Below are 19,737 nucleotides of genomic sequence, written 5' to 3'. Positions count from 1 at the left end.
GGGGACACTCCTCGCTGGAGCAAGGAGAGTGTCCCCAACACTCTTCCGATTCAGTTCTTCCTGAATCGGAACTGGAATCGGGGTGCTCAGAACCTAGATTTTGTATTCAAAATCACGAACGAGATAAAAGAGGATCTCCGATGGTGGGCAGACCCTCTTCTTTTCAAGGAAGGCATTTCCTTAAGGTTGAAAAACCCCGACCTAGTCTTATTTGCAGACACATCGGACAAAGGACTCACTCATTCTCCCTGTACGAAACAGCAAGAATGCTCCTCTTATGGTCGGAGGAAAGGGAGATAAGTCTCCTCACCAGGTTCGTACCGGGAGAAAGAAATGTCAGAGCAGATCTGCTCAGCAGAAGAAACCAAGTCCTTCCCTCAGAATGGACCCTTCACTCGGACGTATGCCAGGGACTGTGGAAGCTCTGGGGCAGACCTCATCTGGACCTCTTCGCAACTGCCAGGAACGCGAGGATAGACCTGTACTGCTCACCGATTTCAGACCCGAAAGCAGTAGCGGTAGACGCGTTCCTGTTGGACTGGAGCAACCTAGACCTTTATGCGTTTCCTCCTTTCAAGATTCTAGGGGAGACTCTAAGGAAATTCTCAGCATCAGAAGGAGCAAGGATGACCTTGATAGCTCCATTCTGGCCCGCCCAAGACTGGTTCACAGAGGTACTGGAATGGTTGGTAGATGTTCCAAGATCTCTGCCACTAAGAGTCGATCTGCTCAAACAGCCCCACTTCGACAGGTTTCACAAGAACCTCCCCGCTCTCAGTCTGACTGGATTCAGACTATCAAGAGTCTGGTCAGAGCTAAGGGGTTTTCGGCAAAGTATGCAAGAGCAATTGCCAATGCACGGAGACCTTCCACTTCAAAGGTCTACCAGTCGAAGTGGGATGTTTTTCGACGTTGGTGCAGGAATCAGAACGTTTCCTCCTCCAGTACCTCTGTGACCCAGATAGCAGATTTTCCTATTTTCCTGAGGGAAAAATGCGGTTTGGTAGTCTCTACCATTAAGGGCTACAGGAGTATGCTATCGTCTGTGTTCAGACACAAGGGATTAATAATCTCCAAAGATAAGGATCTGCATGACTTAATCAAGTCGTTTGAGACTTCTAAAGGGAACTCTTGTTTAACACCAAGCTGGAACCTGGATGTAGTGCTTTCGTTCTTAAGATCCGCTAGATTCGAACCTCTCCACTCAGCTTCCTTCAGAGATCTTACTATGAAGACCTTGTTTCTCTGCGCTTTAGCTTCGGCTAAGAGAGTAAGCGAACTGCAAGCTTTGGAAGGAGATGTTGGGTTCCAAGGAGACTCAGCTGTGTGTTCGTTTCTCCCGTCTTTCTTGGCCAAGAATGAAAACCCCTCTTCACCTTGGCCTAGGAGCTTCGAAATTAAAAGCTTATCCTCTCTAGTTGGATCAGAAGAGGAGTGGACCCTTTGCCCTGTAAGGAGCTTAAAGTTTTATCTCCAGAAGAAGAAACAACTTCGGGCTAACTCAGACATCCTATGGTGTTCTGTAAGAGATCCTAGTAGGCCCTTATCAAAGAATGCCCTGTCATTCTTTATAAGGAACCTTATCAAAGAAGCTCACGCATCTTGTGACCAAGATCAGTTTAGACTTCTTAAAGTCAAGGCACATGAGGTTAAGGGCCTCTCTACGTCTTGGCTTTCAAGAAGAACATGTCCCTACAAAACCTCATGAAGACGACTTATTGGAGGTGTGAGTCAGTCTTTGCCAACCACTACCTGAAAGACGTATGAATTACGTATGAGAAGTGCTTTGGGTTAGGCCCGTATGGATTCAGTGCTGGGGCAGGGAGCTGAAGCATATCCTTTTTAAATATTTTCCCTTATTGTATTTGTATTGTGTTTTTTGGTTGTGGGAAGGATGATGCAGGAGGCACCTCCTTCTTTCGTAGTATTAACATTTGTATTTAGGTTAGGTGATGGTTTGGTGCTTGAAGCTCCTTGCAAGGGTAGTGGACAGGCTCTGTCATTTAAGCGGGTTGATCCCCATTGACTAGACCCTAACTGGATTCTGCCAAGTAAGAGGAGTCAGTCCCATTGGTGGGGCGTTTTGGCTTTCTCTTTTTTTGTTTTGTCTTTCTTTCTTTCTCCTTTTTCTTTTCTGGGTGGTCCCCGCGAGGACCCAAGAGTTTCTAAGCGTAGGTCACGCCCTCGCTGTAAACTCTTCAGCAACGCAGACTTGTAGACAGTAACTACGAAGTCTTCTGCCTAAATCAGGTAAGAACCAAGGGTATTTATTACTTTAACATATGTTATTTCCCCTTTCTCTGGACTTATAAGTCTCTTTCCCTCCACCAAGGGTGTCAATCAGCTATGTATATATCTGGCAGGGAAGTTCATGTATAAAAATGATATTGTTAGTATACAATAAAGTTTTGTAAATACTTACCTGGCAGATATATACGATTGATGGCCCTCCCAGCCTTCCCTCAGGAGACAAGTGGAAGAGAAAAATCTGACTGGAAAGGGGGGTTGGTTCTTACACCTGCCACCCAGCGGCGGGTAAGGTAGATCACCTGACCTACCTGTAGCGTGTGCCGCGAGTTTTGAATTTTCTGTCGTGACGTCAGAGTCGTAAGCTATGTATATATCTGCCAGGTAAGTATGTACAAAACTTTATTGTATACTAACAATATCATATTAGGAAACAGGACTACCTTATGGTATTACAGTTTTAGAACATACTGAGTGAAGAGTGCAATTGCAGTATTACTGGAACACCTCTGAAGTGCAAGGCATATTTTACTCAATTAATAGATAATACTGCTCTATTATTCATCTGTTTTTTATTTCCGCAGCATTTTTTACTGATTGAACATATAGAAGTATATTTTTCAACACACTGCAGTCACCTTATAACAAGTTACTAAATTCACTGAATAAGTTAACAGGGTGCTATGAATATTTCAGAAAACATCCATAAATGTTTCTTCCCTTTGGAATCAAATGCTGTTCCCTAGCTGATGAGGGGAGGTAGTTAACCTCCCTGAGATAAAGATAATAATAATGATAATTTGCATTGTAGTCAGAGTTCTTGTAACATAAACAGTTATAACATAAACTATGGAGACTGAATGAAATTTCAGGAAGATAGCCTTAGTAAAGCACTTCAGATTTCTACAGAGATAAAATCCATCTCTGCCCCCCTAGTATTAAAGGCCTGTGTTTAGGATGCTTAAAACTAGATTGTATCTAATTATGTCACTTTTTTATGTATATTTTAAATAAAAAAGACCTCAGTTTTTCATGATTTAATTAACTTGTTTCTTCTCTTTCAGGCGATCTACAGTTTCCAAATCCTTCAAAAAAGTAATGATGAATTTTGAAGTATAAATTCCAGAGGAAGTTGTTGTCTAGTCCTTTAACAAAGATGATATTGTAATGATACAATTAAGTTTGTTCATACTTACCTGGCAGATATATATATATAGCTGATAATTCCGACGACCGACAGAATTTAAAACTTACGACACACGTAGTGGGAGTCAGGTGGTTAGTACCCATTCCCGCCGCTGGGAGGCGGGTATCAGGAACCATTCCCATTTTCTATTCATAATTTTTATTTCCACTGTCTCCTGAGGGGAGGTGGGTGGGTACTTAATTATATATATCTGCCAGGTAAGTATGAACAAACTTAATTGTATCATTACAATATCATTTTGTTCATGCAACTTACCTATCAGATATATATATAGCTGAATCCCACCTTTGGTGGTGGGAGAGACAGAATAGAGGATTTAGGAAACACATATATGCAGATATTTGATATCTTGGTTCCTTACCTGTTAGCATAGCTGGCTTCGTGATTACTGCCACGTAAGTCTGCTTGTGCTACTAGAGTTGCCAGCAAGGTAGAGACCTATGTAGCTGGTGCACTCCAGATGATCTGTCAACAGGGGCGAGACCACGACGTGACTAGACCATGAACCATACTGATGAGGGCAACGAGGCAAAAATACAACCACCTGGCTTAGCTTACCAAAGGTATCCCACTTAACTAAGCTAATGGAAGGGAGACCCGCCCCAGGCGGTCACCCCACAACCATAAAACACAAGTTAAAAACCCACCTAATCCCTAAAGGATAGGATGAGTGTTACCTCCTTCCCCAAAACAGTGTCTGTAGCAATGTATGGTCCGAGGGAGAAGCAATTTTCGTATGTCACTTTCACCTCCCGCAGGTAGTGTGAAGCGAACACCGAATTGCTTCTCCAAAATGTGACATTCAAAATATCTTTGAGCGCCATATTTTTGTGAAAAGCTACCGAAGTAGCGATAGCTCTCACCTCGTGAGCTTTCACTTTTAGAAGCTTCAAATCACTATCACTGCACTTATCATGAGCTTCCTTAATCGTACTTCTTAGGAAGAACGCCAGTGCGTTCTTCGACATAGGAAGATCAGGCTTCCTCACTGAGCACCACAAATTGTCAGAAGAGCTTCTGCAGGCTTTAGTTCTCTGCAGATAGAACTTTAGAGCCCTGACCGGACACAGGAACCTCTCAAGTTCATTTCCCACTATTTCTAACAACCCTTTGATTTCAAAGGTCCTCGGCCACGGGTTGGAAGGATTCTCGTTCTTTGCTAAGAACGCAGGACTTAAAGAACAAACAGCATTATTGTCCGAAAACCCAATCTGCTTGCTGATAGCCTGGATTTCGCTAACCCTCTTCGCCGTCGCCAGAGCGGTTAGGAAGATCGTTTTCTTCGTCAGATTCCTCAGAGAAACTGAATGAAGCGGTTCGAAATGACTTGACATCAAGAACTTAAGCACCACATCCAAGTTCCACGAGGGTACTTTAGGTTGGATGACCTTCGTAGTCTCGAAAGATCTAATGAGATCATGAAGGTCTTTATTATTAGTCAAATCGAGTCCTCTGTGTCTGAAAACTACAGAAAGCACGCTCCTGTAGCCTTTAATAGTTGGAACAGCTAACTTCACTTCTTCTCTCAGATAAAGAAGGAAGTCAGCTATCTGGCTCACAGAGGTTGTGGTGGAGGAAATGCCCTTCTTCCTGCACCAGCATCTGAAGACAGCCCACTTCGATTGGTACAGAGCGATTGAGGAGGGCCTCCTTGCTGTGGCAATCGCCTTCGCCACAGGTCTTGAAAAACCCCTCGCTCTGGCCAACTTCTTGATAGTCTGAACGCAGTCAGAACGCAGTCAGACTCAGAGCGGGGAGGTTTTTGTGGTACCTCTCGAAGTGGGGCTGTCTGAGTAGATCTTTCCTTAAGGGCAGAGTCCTCGGAAAGTCTACCAAGAAGGACCATCACCTCTGTTGGAACCAGTCGGCTGCTGGCCAGAAGGGGTGATGAGGGTCATCCTCGCTCCTTCCGATGCCGCGAACTTCCTCATTACTTCCCCGAGGATCTTGAGCGGGGAAAAAGCGTAAAGGTCTAGACCCGACCAACTCCAAACGTACGGTGGCGTCTACTGCAACTGCTCCCGGGTCCAGAACTGGGGAGCAATACAGCGGAAGTCTTTTCATCCTGGAAGTTGCGAACACGTCCACATGCGGACAACCCCACAGGTTCCACAGCGACTGGCAAACCTCCTGGTGAAGGGTCCACTCCGTCGGCAGAAGCTGTCCTCGTCGACTGAGAAGGTCCGCTCGAACGTTCTGTACTCCTGACACGAACCTTGTCAGGATAGTGACGTCTTGCGCTTTCGCCCATAACAGGAGTTCCTTCGCGATGGCAAACAGAGAAGGCAAGTGGGTTCCCCCTTGATTTCTTAGGTATGCCAGTGCTGTGGTGTTGTCCGAGTTGATCTGAATGACTTTGCTGGAGATTTCCTCCTGGAAGAACCTGAGCGCCAAGTAAATCGCTGATAGCTCCTTCAGATTGATGTGCCAGGACACCTGTTCCCCTCTCCAGGTGCCTGACACTTCTTTCCCTCCTAGTGTTGCTCCCCAACCCGTGGACAACGCGTCGGAAAACAACACTAGGTCGGGGTTCCGAAGCTTGAGAGAAAGCCCTTCTGCGAGCTTCCGTGGATCTGACCACCAACTTAGGTGTTCTTTCACCTCTCTCGTTAACCACAAGATCGCCTCCAGATCTTGTTTGTTCTTCCAATTGTTGGCTAGGAAGAATTGAAGAGGTCTGAGGTGCAACCTTCCCAGAGAAACAAACTTCTCCAGTGAGGAAATGGTCCCCAGCAGACTCATCCATTCCCTCACCGAGCATGTTTCCTTCCCCAGAAAGGTCGCCACTTTTTCTACGCATTGCAGTTGTCGCCCCTGGGACGGAAAAGCCCGAAAAGCCACTGAGTCCATCTGAATCCCCAGATAGACTAAGGATTGAGAAGGAGTCAGATGTGACTTTTCGAGGTTTACCAGAAGCCCCAGGGACTTCGCTAACGACAAGGTCGTGTGCAGGTCCTCCAGACACCGGTCTCGCGATGAAGCTCGAATAAGCCAGTCGTCTAGGTAGAGAGAGATCCTTATATTCGCCAGATGAAGCAGCCTCGCCACGTTCTTCATCAGAATGGTGAAAACCATCGGCGCTGTGCTCAGACCGAAGCAAAGTGCCCTGAACTGGAATACTTTCCCCTTCAGGACAAATCGCAAGTATTTCCTTGATTGGGGATGGATGGGGACGTGAAAATACGCGTCTTGGAGGTCTAGTGAGACCATCCAATCCCCCGGTCTTAAAGCTGCCAGCACAGATTGAGGTGTCTCCATCTTGAATTTTTTCTTTGTGACGAAGAGGTTTAGGCTGCTGACATCGAGGACGGGTCGCCACCCCCCCACCACTGTTTCGGTACTAGGAACAGACGGTTGTAAAAACCTGGAGATTCCAGGTCGAAGACCTATTCCACAGCTTGCTTCTCGATCATTTGATCTAGCAGATCGAAAAGCAGTTTCTGTTTTTCTCCTCGATACGAAGGAGACAAATCCTTTGGTATTGAGGATAGCGGGGGTGACTTCATGAACGGAATCCTGTATCCCTTCCTCACGATATCTAGCGACCAAGGGTCGGCCTCTCTCTCTTCCCAGGCTTTTGCGAACAGAAGAAGCCTGGCTCCTACCGGCGGCTGAAGGACTTCCATATCACTTCCTACTCTTTGACGGAGCAGGGGTTTTTCCTCTGGAAGAGCCTCTTCCTCGAGAGGCTGTTTTCGAGGAAGATCCAACTCGAAAGGGCTTCGGTTTCTTGGTAAAAGAAACGCCAGAAGAAGAAGCAGCTGCTGGTCTCCTAGAAGACTGAGCCAGAAGATCTTGCGTTGCCTTCTCCTGAAGGCTCGATGCTATATCCTTAACCATAGTCTGGGGGAAGAGATGGTCTGAAAATGGAGCGAAGAGCAAGTCCGCCTTTTGCGCTGGAGAGTCGGATTTGGCTGTGAAATTACAGAAGAGTGCTCTCTTCTTGAGAATCCCCGAGCTAAAGTGAGTAGTCAACTCCTCAGAACCATCCCTGACGGCCTTGTCCATGCAAGACAGTACACTGGACAGCTCCCCCAGACTAATGGTATCAGAACTCCTGGACCTGGCGTCCAAAACTCCAAGACACCTGTCGAGAAAGTTGAAGACCTCTAGAGTCCTGAAGAGGCCTTTTAGATGGAAGTCGAACTCGTTATGAGTCCAAGAGACTTTTGATGAAGACAGGAGGGCTCTTCTGGAGGCATCCACAATGCTCCCGAAATCACCCTGAGCAGAGGCTGGCAGTTTAACGCCTACGTTCTCTCCCGTCTCGTACCACATGCCCCCTTTTCCGCAGAGTCTTGATGGCGGCAAAGCAAAAGAGGACTTGCCTGACGCTTTCCTCTTCTCCATCCAATCGTGGATTTTGCGAAACGCTTGCTTCGTGGAAAGCGACTTCTTCATTTTAACGAATCCCGATGCCTTCGACGCTTTGAATGAAGAAAATTGAGAAGGCGGAGTGCGAGGGGCTTCAGGTTGAAATGTTTCTCCAAACTCCAACTGGAGAAGACGCGTCAAAACTTTGTAGTCCGATGAGACAGGAGCTGGCTGTTGCTCTTCCTCTGCTTCGGCTAAATCATTGCTAACTCCCTCTTCAGAAACTGGAGAAGTTGGAGGTAGTACTGAAGAAATTCGACGAACAGGTAGGGTTCCCTCTTCCACCTGTGCTTGCGTTGGTGAGGAACTGGCGTCCACTAGCGCGCGCTTGGCGTCCGAAGCCACACGTTTGGCGCCGACAGGTGCGCGCTCGGTATCTACTAGTGCACGCCTGGCGCTCACTGGCGCACACCGAGCGTCCACAAGTGCCCGCTTGGCGTCCACTGGTGCACGCCGGGCGTCCGCCAGCGCGCGCCCGACGTCCACTGGCGCACGTTTATCATCAACAGGTGCGCGCTTGGCGGCAACAGAAGCGCGCTCCACTTGCACAGAAGCGCGCTCAGCGTCCACAACTCGCTTACGAACGTCCGAAAACGTGCGAGCGGGTGAAACCTCATCCTGATAGCGAGGAACTAACTTCTCACCTCCTCTAGAGAGCTGCTGGGGAGCAGAACGAACTCTAGAGGGAGACTCAAACGGAGAGAGAGGTGAGCGAGGAGGAGAAGGAGAAGGTCTTGACTTCTTCACAGGAAGCCTATCATCCTTCCTACGACGACGCGGAAGAGACTCTCTAGAAGCAAGAACGTCCTGAAGTTGTTGCTGCAGAGACTGAAGCATCCTCTTGGTTGGCGAATCTTCCTGTTCTGGAGAGGGACTGATCCTGTGAGCAGGAGAGTGGCGAGGGGACGCCTCCCTCCTCCTCCCAGGCACGGCCTCTTCCCGAACTCTAGAGCGACTGTATCGCTCGAACGAGTTACCCGAATCCAGGTCCGAAGACTCTCTACGCCTTCTCTGCGGCGGGAAAGCGGCGAACGCACTGTCAGGAGAAGATCGAAGTTCCGGAGAACTTGGACGTGAAGCGTCATCAACACGCGCCGTCCTTTTCAGCGGACGGGAAGCACCATGAGAACTCCACCCTTTACGTGGGGATGAAGCCTCCGAGGACGAAAAACACTCCTTGAGGAGACGTGCACACGCACGCTCCTTGGCAGTCTGGGGATTTTCATCAGTAACTGCCGAAGGCACGCCAGATCGGTGGGGGTTCCTTGTAACCCTCCTTAGGCTTTCGACATGCTCCCTCCCCGGGTCCTGGGAGTCAAGCAGAGGTCCAGGCCTAGAGGCGAAACGAGGCCGATCTGACGCACCCTCCACTACACAAGGGGTATCACTGCACTTCTGCACATCACTTTTGCTCTCAAGAGCCAACACTTTCGATTCCAAATTCCGAATCGACTCCAAAATTAAAGACAAGGTATTACTCTCTACTGACACTGTTTCAGGGCCCGGAGGCAACACTACAGGGTTAGGAGAATTAACAGAAGGAGGGTTAACAGGAGAAACATTAATTTCTTGCATACCTGAAACACTCCTGGAGGAAGACCTCCTTAACCTATCCTTTTCTAGTTTCCTAAGATAGGTCTCATACGCCTTCCACTCAGAATCTGTTAACCTTTCGCACTCCTTGCAACGGCTTTCATACATACATTCATGCTCCCTGCAACCTTTACATACCGTATGTGGGTCTACTGAACAGTAGCCTACCTCTACAATCAGTCCTAGAACAAAATCTAGCGCTAGCTGTACTAGACCCTGACATTTTATCCAAAGAGAAATCCAAACCAAAATCAATTCAATCCACTAATAACGTGTGCCTAGCCACCGATCCAAGTCAATTAATCTAAAAAAGAACCAAAAGTAGCCAAAAGTTTCCAAATCCAGACGGAGGTGCTGTAAACAGATGTTCACAACATCGGCGACAGAAAAATTATGAATAGAAAATGGGAATGGTTCCTGATACCCGCCTCCCAGCGGCGGGAATGGGTACTAACCACCTGACTCCCACTACGTGTGTCGTAAGTTTTAAATTCTGTCGGTCGTCGGAATTATCAGCTATATATATATCTGACAGGTAAGTTGCATGAACAAAATAAGTGTTAATCAGCATTAATCGAGGTTTCTGGGTGGGATGAAAACTAATTGTTCTGATGGTACCCCCAACTATTCAATTTTTTTTCGTTTCATAGAAATTTAAAAATGCAATTTCAAGTTCTGATAGGAGTCTACGATAGAATGAAAATGTGGAATTGAAGTTTGTAGACTGTCATTACCAACAGCTTGTAGAATATTCTAAAATGAAGCGATAGTTGTTGCAATAGGAAAGGTAGAGAGGGACTTGAATAATTTGTTCCGACACGGCATACAAACCTTCGGTCCTTTTACAATAGGAAGGTACTAGCGGCAGCTGGATAGGTCGTAAGCTTTCGAACAAGGGGTTCGGTAGTTAACTGCTTGTCCGACAGGCGCGCGCGCGCGACTGGGAGGTAAACAAATCACTTTTGCTTTCGGCCTCGCAGTGGATGGACGTGTGTGTTCGACGCTCTCTGCCCGCTTCTCGTCGTTTGCTTTCTGAGTATTTGGTTGTAATTGTGTATGAAAGAGTTATTGTAAGTACAATTATTCTCTCTTTTCATAATAAATTGCTTCAATCAATTATCTATTTATGATGGAATCTCCTCGCCTCGCTACCCCACGGAGACTTTGCCCGGGTATCGAAGGGCGTAAATGCGGGAAGTTCCGATCGTTCCCGGAGATTGACCCTCATATTTTGTGTGCTCGGTGTCGGGGGCGCGAATGCACCCGAGCCGAGCCCTGTGATGTATGTAATGATTGGTCGGAGGCGCAGTGGACTTTGTATGAGGGCAGGAAGAAGCGAAGGCCTGCAAAGGAGTCGTCGGAAAGCTCTCCCGCGACTCCTTTGGTGACGGATACTTCGTCTTCTTTCCTGCCGCCCGCTCAACTTCCACGTCTCGCGCCTTCCCCTTCGGGGGGGTGTCTAGGTCCTTTTCCTCTCCTGACGTGTCGAGTGTGGAGGAGGGCGCTAGATACCCTGACGTAGAGTTGTACTCTGGGTCCTCTATCCGTTCGTCTTCGCGCGAGCGGGTAGAGGATCCTTCTAATCACCCGACTTTTGCCTCCTCAGGTGCGGTTGCCGCGAAGGATGACCTCGGACAGGTGTGGGCATCGTTGGGGCTGCAGGGCGTGCCGAGTGTCCAGGGGCTGCTCTATCATCTCGCTGGCTCCGTGGCGGTCACCCATACAACGGTCACGACCACCACCACGACCCTTACAACCCCTGGCTTTGCTTCACCTCCTCACCTGGTGTACACCCAGCACGCGGTCTCTGTAACACCCACTACATCGGTGCAGGGGCCAGTCGCCGTAACTCGGGGGAGTGTGATGCCGCCACCTGGGTTTGCCGTGCTGCCGCGACCGGACTTCATGTGCCCGAAGAGCTCGCCCCTGGACCTCCCACCGGTACCTAGGATGTCTGTGCCGCTGGTTCGACCACCTGTACCTCCCACACAGTCTGCCGTACCTGCCGTGACCACCGCTGCTGTACCTGTACCTGCTCCTGCTGTCTCGTCTGCCGTTCCTGTGATGCTCGCACCTGCTGATGTTGTTCCCGTTCCTGGCGCCGCTGCTCCCGATGCTGGTCTGTTCGGACAGGTACGTCCGGGCCCTGTTGCTTCGGCAACAGCAGCCCCGGCTCCGTCCTGGATGACAGATCTGACGTCGGTCCTGAGGAGGTTGACGAAGAAGAAGAAGAAGAGGAGGAAGGTGTCGTCGTCGTCTTCATCGTCTTCTTCGTCGTCGTCGTCGTCGTCTGCCGCCTCTTCCCCTTCTTCTTCTAAGGCTCCCCACCCCGCCGAAAGAAGAAGAAGGTCGCCTCCCCCCCCCTAAGAAGTCTCCTTCGGGAACTTCTAAGGGCCCGTCTCGCACTGGTGAGACGGGGGGTTCTTCCGCTGGTCGCCCTCCCTGTTCCTTCGGGAGCAGGACCCGTCTCTCTCCCACAAGGAAGAAGACTACGGGGACCAGAGGGGTGCCGGCTAACACCGGCACTTCCTCACCTGCTGTCAGTGGTTCGGCCACAGCAGCAGGGTCCGGCTCGGCCACTCGTTCGCGAGAGGTACCGAGTGTACGGTCGCCTACCAGCGACCGTGCAGCCAGGAACCAGACCTCTGAGTCCGCTCAGCGTCAGGTTCACGGCACGGAGCGGAAGACTGGTGACAGCCGCTCACGCGACTCTCACCAGGCCAGCTCTCGCTCTCGCGGCGAGCAGCTGGCTACCCGGGCGGACGTGACGGTCCATGACCGGCCACGGGCTGAGGCTGGGAAGAGGTCCCCCCGTTCGCCGGCACCAGCCACGGCTGGTACCAGCGAACTGACGCACCGTGAGGATACGCACCGATCTCACCGTGACAGTGGAGCTCGCCGGTCGCCTGACCGTCGCTCTCACAGAGAGCGATCGGGTACGGCGAACAGCACCAGCTCCTCTGACACACGAGACCGGGGCCGCTGTTCTCAGGTCCAGCCGTTCTCCACAGCGAGACGGCTCGACTAGGTCTGCAGCTCGATCGCCACCCGCGGGTTGGCGATCGTCTGCAGTCCTCCAAGCCCGCTGGTTCTACCAGCGAGCGAGGAGAGAGCGTCAGGTCTTCCTCTCCCATACCTTCAACCTCCTCAGGTTACACCGGGAGGGGCGAGGTATTGAGGAGTGATCGTGAGGGGTGCGCCCCTCAGGATCCCGCCACCGCGTCGTACGCACCAGGCTCGGTTCTCGGACCAGCCAGGTCGTACGCACAGGTGGTTGTAGGAGACCGAGAGGGGGCTGTCGCTGCTCCTCTCCTTGAGGGAGGAGGGTCTCGGGAGGTGCTCCTGTTCGAGGGACTGGACGGTCCAACTCCACAGGATGCAGTCACTCCTGAGATCCAGAGGAACTTTGCCGAGGTTATTGCGCTGATTCGTCAGCACAACGACCTCGGGAAGGATCGCCGCTCCCACCCATCCGAGCCCACGTCCCGGCTCGAGTCGTTCTGGGGCCCGAAGAGGGAACCCAGACCGACGGTGGGTTTGCCGCGGTCGGAGCTTGCGGACTCAGTGCTGGACCAGGTTGAATCGCTTGTCTCCGGACAAGACGGTTCTCTCAAGTCTGGCAGGTCGAGCAAGCTGCTTCCACCTCCTCTGCTACGACAGCGGCGGTTTTTACGTGCCATCTGAAGACCCGACGCCGCCCAAACAGGTGAAACCCGGAGTTAGCCAGGCTGACTCCGGGTGTGTCTCTGCAGCAGCTCCTGTCCGAGAACCTGTGGTTCTCGCAGCAAGAGGCACTCGGCCTGGAATCTACCGCCATGGCAGCTTTCCAGGCCGTCTCCTGGCTAGATCTGTGGTCCCTCACAGTATCTAAGGTCGCAGCCAACTCCGGGGGAATTTCTCCCGAAGATGACTCGGCTTTCAGGAGAATTTGCCAGTCTGGGGGAAGAGCCATCTCCTTCCTTGCCCACCAGACGGTGAACCTGTGGGCCAACCTGGTTCTCCGACGAAGGGACGCTGTCCTTACTCGGGTTTCCAGGGCGGCCGGGCGTGAAGCGGCGTTGGGACTTCGAAACGGACCTCTACGGAGTTCCACGTCTCTCTTCCCAGGAGAGATGGTGGACGCTGCGGTGGACAGACGGCGCACTGACGACAGTGACCGTCTGGTTCACCAGGCAGTCTCGAAGGCTTCTGGGCAGCCTCGAACTGCGGCCAAGTCTAAGGGCTCGGCTAGCGCTTCCTCGGCGGCTAAGACGGTTGCTGCGTCGAAGCCCCGGGGAATGACTCTGTCTTCTTCAAAACAACTTCTGGCAAAGGGGAGCCGTAACCAGCCCTCCTCCCAGCCCTCCTCATCCCGTGGAGGCTCTGGGAAGAAGTCGAAGAAAGGGGGGAAAACGCTAGGGACGGCGTTCCCCCTCACCTGCTGCCGGAAGTGGGGGGGTGCCTGGCCAGCCATTGGGCAACTTGGCAGCGCTACGGCGCCGAGACCTGGATTGTAGATGTCCTTCGGGAGGGATATCTATTACCCTTCGAATCTCGGCCACCCCTCACCTCCAACCCGGTCCAACAGCAGTCGTACGTTCCAGGGTCATCGAAGGACGTAGCACTGAGACAGGAGATAAAGACCATGCTGAGCAAGAGAGCTGTAGAGATCGTCACGGATCAGTCACCGGGCTTTTACAGTCGACTCTTCCTGGTGGAAAAGTCTACGGGAGGCTGGCGCCCGGTGATAGATCTCTCTCCCCTGAACCGGTTTGTTCGCCAGACCCGGTTCACGATGGAGACGGCAACGCTCAGTGCTCGATCCATCAGGGAGAACGATTTCATGCTTTCAGTGGACTTGAAGGATGCGTATTTCCAAATACCCATTCATCAGTCCTCCAGAAAGTACCTCCGCTTCATCCTCGACGGGACGGTGTACCAGTTCAGGGCACTGTGCTTCGGTCTCTCAACCGCCCCACAGGTGTTCACGCGAGTGTTCACTCTGGTGTCTGCTTGGGCCCATTCGCACGGGATACGTCTGATGAGGTATCTCGACGACTGGTTAGTCCTGGCGAGCTCCCGCTCGCAGTTGCTACAGGACAGGGATCGACTGCTCGAGTTCTGTCGCGATCTGGGATCGTGGTGAACTTCGAGAAGTCCGATCTCGAGCCCAAGCAGAGGATGAAGTACCTGGGTATGCTGATCGACACGGTAGCAGGGCGAGTCTTCCCCGCGCAGACTCGCGGATCAGCAGATTCAGGGAGGCAGCCAACCAGTCCTGTCTCGGCAGGAACAGGTAGCTCAGCGATGGCAAGTCGTGATCGGACACCTGTCGTCGCTCGAGAAGTTAGTCCCTCACGGGCGTCTTCACCTGCGGTCTCTTCAGTGGAGACTAAAGGAGAGTTGGTCGCAGGCGACGGATCCCCCAAGCTTTCCAGTGTCACTGACACAGGAGGTGAGGCAGGACCTAGCCTGGTGGCTGGACGACGGGAACCTCTTAAGAGGAGTGCCTCTGCGCACTCCCCCCCCGGACATGCAGCTGTTTCAGACGCATCGACCGAGGGATGGGGCGCACACCTGGAGGAGTTGCTGACTTCAGGAGTGTGGGACGAGAACGACAAGCACCTTCACATCAATGTACTGGAACTCAAGGCAGCGTTTCTCGCTCTCCAAGAGTTTCAGGCGACCGCTTGATGGGACACTCAGTGGTGTTGATGTGCGACAACACCACGGTGGTGGCTTACGTCAACAAACAGGGGGGCCTAGTGTCTCTCCCGTTGTACCAGTTGACTCGGCAGGTGCACGAGTGGGCTCAGGCACACTCAATAGAGCTGTCGGCACGCTACATTCCAGGGAAGAGGAATGTAGTAGCAGACACGCTCAGCCGTCGGGATCAGGTGATAGGGACCGAATGGTCTCTACACCAGGACGTGGCGGAAAGGCTCTTCGACCTGTGGGGGCGACCAGTCGTGGATCTGTTCGCCACCCGGCACAACAGGAAGCTCCAGGTGTTCTTCTCGGCCGTGCCGGACCCATGGGCAGCTGCAGAGGACGCTCTTCAACACCCGTGGGACAACCTCTTCGCCTATGCCTTTCCCCCGTTCAGCCTGATTCGCAAGGTGATCAGTCGAGCACTGGTCACCCCGAATCTCAGGATGATCCTGGTGGCTCCCAATGGTATCCGGACCTGCTGGCTCTTCTCGCAGGAGAACCGAGAGAGATTCCCCCTTGGCACAACCTTCTCGCCCAGCCACACGTCGAGCGGTACCACCGAGCAGTCCAGTCCCTACGTCTTCACGGCTGGCTGTTATCCACCATCTCTTGCGAACGAGAGGCTTTTCTCGTAGCGCAGCAACAGAGATGGCTGGAAACGTCCGTCAGTCCTCTGCAGCTGTGTACCAGGGGAAGTGGGCCGTCTTCTGTGGTTGGTGTCGTAGACGGGGTCTATCTCCTCTCAGAGCCACTCTTCAGCAGGTAGCGGATTTCCTCGTTTTTCTTCGCCGAGAGAAGCTCCTCTCAGTCCCCACAGTCAAAGGATACAGAGCCGCCTTGGCGCTCGTCCTGAAACTGAGGGGGTTGGACATCTCGAACTCGTTCGAGATCTCCTTGCTTATGAGGAGCTTCGAAAGGTCTTGCCCACCCAGGGAACTCAGGCCCCCTGCGTGGGATGTGACTCTCGTCCTTAGGAGTTTGACTCGAACACCGTTCGAGCCACTCCGGGAGTCGTCAGACAGGGATCTGACCCTCAAGACCCTCTTCTTGCTGGCCCTGGCATCGGCGAAGAGAGTAGGGGAACTTCATGGTCTTTCCTATGATGTACGACACTCCAGGGGATGGGGATCCGTGACGCTCGATTTCATCCCGAACTTCGTTGCGAAGACTCAGAAACCGTCGGTCCCTGACGACAGGTTCGAGTCATTCACGATTCCCTCCCTAATGGACTTCACCGATAATGATGCGGATGAGATGCTGCTTTGTCCTGTGAGGGCGCTACGGCGCTATCTGAAGAGAACTCACACCTCAGGCCTGAGTGTCGACGCCTCTTCGTTAGCACCGGGGTCACCAAGAAAGAAGTATCCAAGAACACTCTTTCTTTCTGGCTGCGTGAGGTCATCAGGAGGGCGTATGAGGCTGATGGTAGTGACGACATCCGTACGTCCCGTCCGAGAGCTCACGAAGTCAGAAGTATTGGCCCGTCGTTGGCGTTCCGTAAGAACTTCTCCGTGGCGCAGGTCCTGAAGGCAGGGGTCTGGTCTAACCAGACTACCTTTACGTCCTTCTACCTTCGGGATATTGCCCACAGGTCCTTGGATACATTTTCCTTGGGACCCGTGGTGGCTGCTCAACAAGTTGTGTAGCTAACCCAGACCCTCGCAGGCTGAACAGCATCGAGTCCTGGTGTGACTGTGTGGATGGATGTGTGAGTGAGTGAGTGACTGGCTCTCTCTTCCCATCTTTTCCTTCCCCTCTACCTGTGGGCAGAGGGCCATGGTCGTCACTACGCTGGATGAGGACGAGATGCAGGTGAGCTATATGACAGAGCCCCATCCTATCCCTTTCACTAGGGATAGGAGCAGAATATCCACCACTTCCTTCTACAAGGGGGGGAAGTGGATGCCTACAAGAGTCAAACCCATGACTTTATATTTGCTCCTGTACAGGAACAAGTTCTTACATTGCTGGTACGAAGAGATACGCATGCCTCTCTCTTAGTACTCGGTCCAGAGGTCTGACCATTGATCCTGCGGTGCACACCCCGATCAATCGGACAGAGGCTTGGATCCCTCCCTCGCTCTTACGACCAGGGAGGCTTCCAAGGTTGGGCGAACACCAGTCTGTTCACAAAAGACTCAGATTCCACCCACCAAGAAGTGAGTCTTCCTATTGTAAAAGGACCGAAGGTTTGTATGCCGTGTCGGAACAAATGACAATTTGTCTAAAATTGCATTTTTCCTAACTATACAAACCTGAGGTCCTTTTACAATAGGAAGGTACTAGCGGCAGCTGGATAGGTCGTAAGCTTTCGAACAAGGGGTTCGGTAGTTAACTGCTTGTCCGACAAGCGCGCGCGCGCGACTGGGAGGTAAACAAATCACTTTTGCTTTTGGCCCAAGCAAAAACTGCAGAGTGAGGGGTGGCATGAGGTGGGGCTATTTGTAAAAGGACCTCAGGTTTGTATAGTTAGGAAAAATGCAATTTTAGACAAATTGTCATTTTAGTATTCAAAACTTTTTATGTAAAAATTTTGTCACAGCTACCTCTTAATATAATGGACTTTTGTACGTACTTCTCAGTTTCATTATCATCGTTATTTTTTCATGGCTATCGTTTTAGATGTCCTCCATTATTTGATAAACCTATTGAAAGTCAGGTGTAAAGTACTGGTTAGTTTAGTGTAGGCACTGTGCAGACTTGATGTTAGCTGTAAGATATCTATAAAGCATTCAAGTGGACACTGAAACATAGTCTTTATTTCTTATCAGAACGCCAGACCACCAAAGTTTGTGTTGAAGTTGAGGTGGTAATACAGTCGACTCCCGCCCATTCATGGTTGTGGATTCGGGGCTTCACCTGTTCGCGGATTTTTCTGTGGAACATATATCCACAGTATATTCGTAGAAAATTCACATACATATTCACAGAATTTTTCATAGAGAAATATTCACTAATGTATTTTCATATTTTCTTGACTAAATACATTTTTCATGATAAAACTTAAAATGGACAGCTACTATAAGCATTTTTAGAGGGTTGTCAAGCATTCACAGATTTTAACTGTTGGGGGGAGTTGCTGTCCCTATGCCCCACAAATCCCAGGGGTCAACTGTGTACCTAGAGCAATTAGACAAATGAGAAAGGGAGAGTAATTTCAGTTCTAAGAAGTTTTACCAGATTGTGTGAAAGTGTTAGCAGTATTCTTTTAAATCTTATAGCCAGACCCAAATGATGATAATAAATTAGTATTTAATCAAGATACAGACTCCAGCCACAGGGCACTTTACATGCGGGTTCAGCTTTTTGGTTGCGTGGCTGTTATATCCAAGGTTAAAATAAGTCTTCTTTAGGCTCTAGTTCATACCCTGTGAGGTAGACATGAGTATTGTTTTTTCAAGGAATCTTCAAACTTTTCATTTTTCAGCAGTTGTCTGCCTGCAGACACCCAAGCATGGCATTACTGGTGAAAAGGTTTAGGACTCATGAAGAACAATCTCTACAGATTATGTGCTGTAGAGGCAGCTATTATATTCAGTAATAATGATCTTAATGTTTGATTAAGATATAGAAGTATTTATTGTAATTTGCTGATTGAAACTTACGTAAGACAGCTTAAGTCATGTTTTTAATAAAAAAAAATTTGCAGTGACGTCCACTTTTTAATTACCTAACGTAACATATTGTTGACTAAACAACTCATTAACATATCCTTGATAAAATACAGAAATTCTAAACTAGCCACAGGGGACCCCGTCCTCTCAGTGCCCCTCTTAGTAAAAGGGATACTTGAGGCTTGATTATAACTACGTACAGTAATTATCTTTCCTAGTGATATCTTTTAAGCCAAAATATTTCGATTTGATTTGATATTAATCTCTTCCTCATCTCCTCAGGAAGCATCTATATCCGCAACCTGCAGGTGAAAATGGGAGAAGTCTCTCCTTGGAATTCCACAAGTTTCCTACTATAAAAGAAGAGTGTTAATTAAGAGAAGACTGCATTTTTAATGATCAGTTTGTAGACTTCTTTAACTATTCAAACTACGATACCATAAAGTTCATTGTAGTATTGTAGAACTGTTAGCATATCAGGGTCATAACAATGCCTGCGACACAAACCCAGGTAGAATCCAGCTTTGTGTCTTGATATCTCTAAGCATGAACTGTAGGAGTCTTTTATTATATGAGGTAGTTCACTATGGTTCTGGATATATGTATAAACTTGCTATTGGTTTGATAGCAGCTATCAGGTAGCTAATATAATTTAGGATACATATTTTCACTGGATAAGTTATGCTTGTTAGCATAACTTCTCCAGTAGCTCAGCATTACTGAGAGTACATAGTTTATCTTAATTTTCTTATCTATTTCAGTTTATTTCCTCTTCATGTTTCTAGAATCAGTTTTTATGTAAAGCTCAAGGCAGTTTAATATTAGTTATTGGGTAGAATAGTATGTGTCATAGCACATAGTTTTCAAGTTTCTTATTTGGATATCTACTTTTCAGGATACATCTTTTTGAAATCAAAATACATACTCCAATTTAGTAATAGCTGTCATTAACTTAATACTATACAAAATTCTCAGTTTAATATTAACTATCATTAAGCTAATACTACTATA

General features: G+C 49.7%; 1 long non-coding RNA gene across 1 annotated transcript; it reads left to right on the top strand.

Moving 5' to 3' along the window:
* The first annotated feature begins 3,309 nt into the window (after positions 1-3,309).
* On the top strand, positions 3,310-18,764 carry LOC135202717 (uncharacterized). Its single transcript, XR_010311798.1, has 2 exons — positions 3,310-3,411; positions 18,540-18,764. It is a non-coding gene; the product is annotated as an uncharacterized LOC135202717 (long non-coding RNA).
* The last annotated feature ends 973 nt before the right edge of the window (positions 18,765-19,737 follow it).

Source organism: Macrobrachium nipponense, chromosome 33, assembly GCF_015104395.2.
Source record: "Macrobrachium nipponense isolate FS-2020 chromosome 33, ASM1510439v2, whole genome shotgun sequence".
NCBI classification, from domain to species: Eukaryota; Metazoa; Arthropoda; class Malacostraca; order Decapoda; family Palaemonidae; genus Macrobrachium; species Macrobrachium nipponense.
The sequence above is the reverse complement of the archived record's forward strand: the minus strand, read 5'-3'. Positions and strand labels throughout refer to the sequence as shown.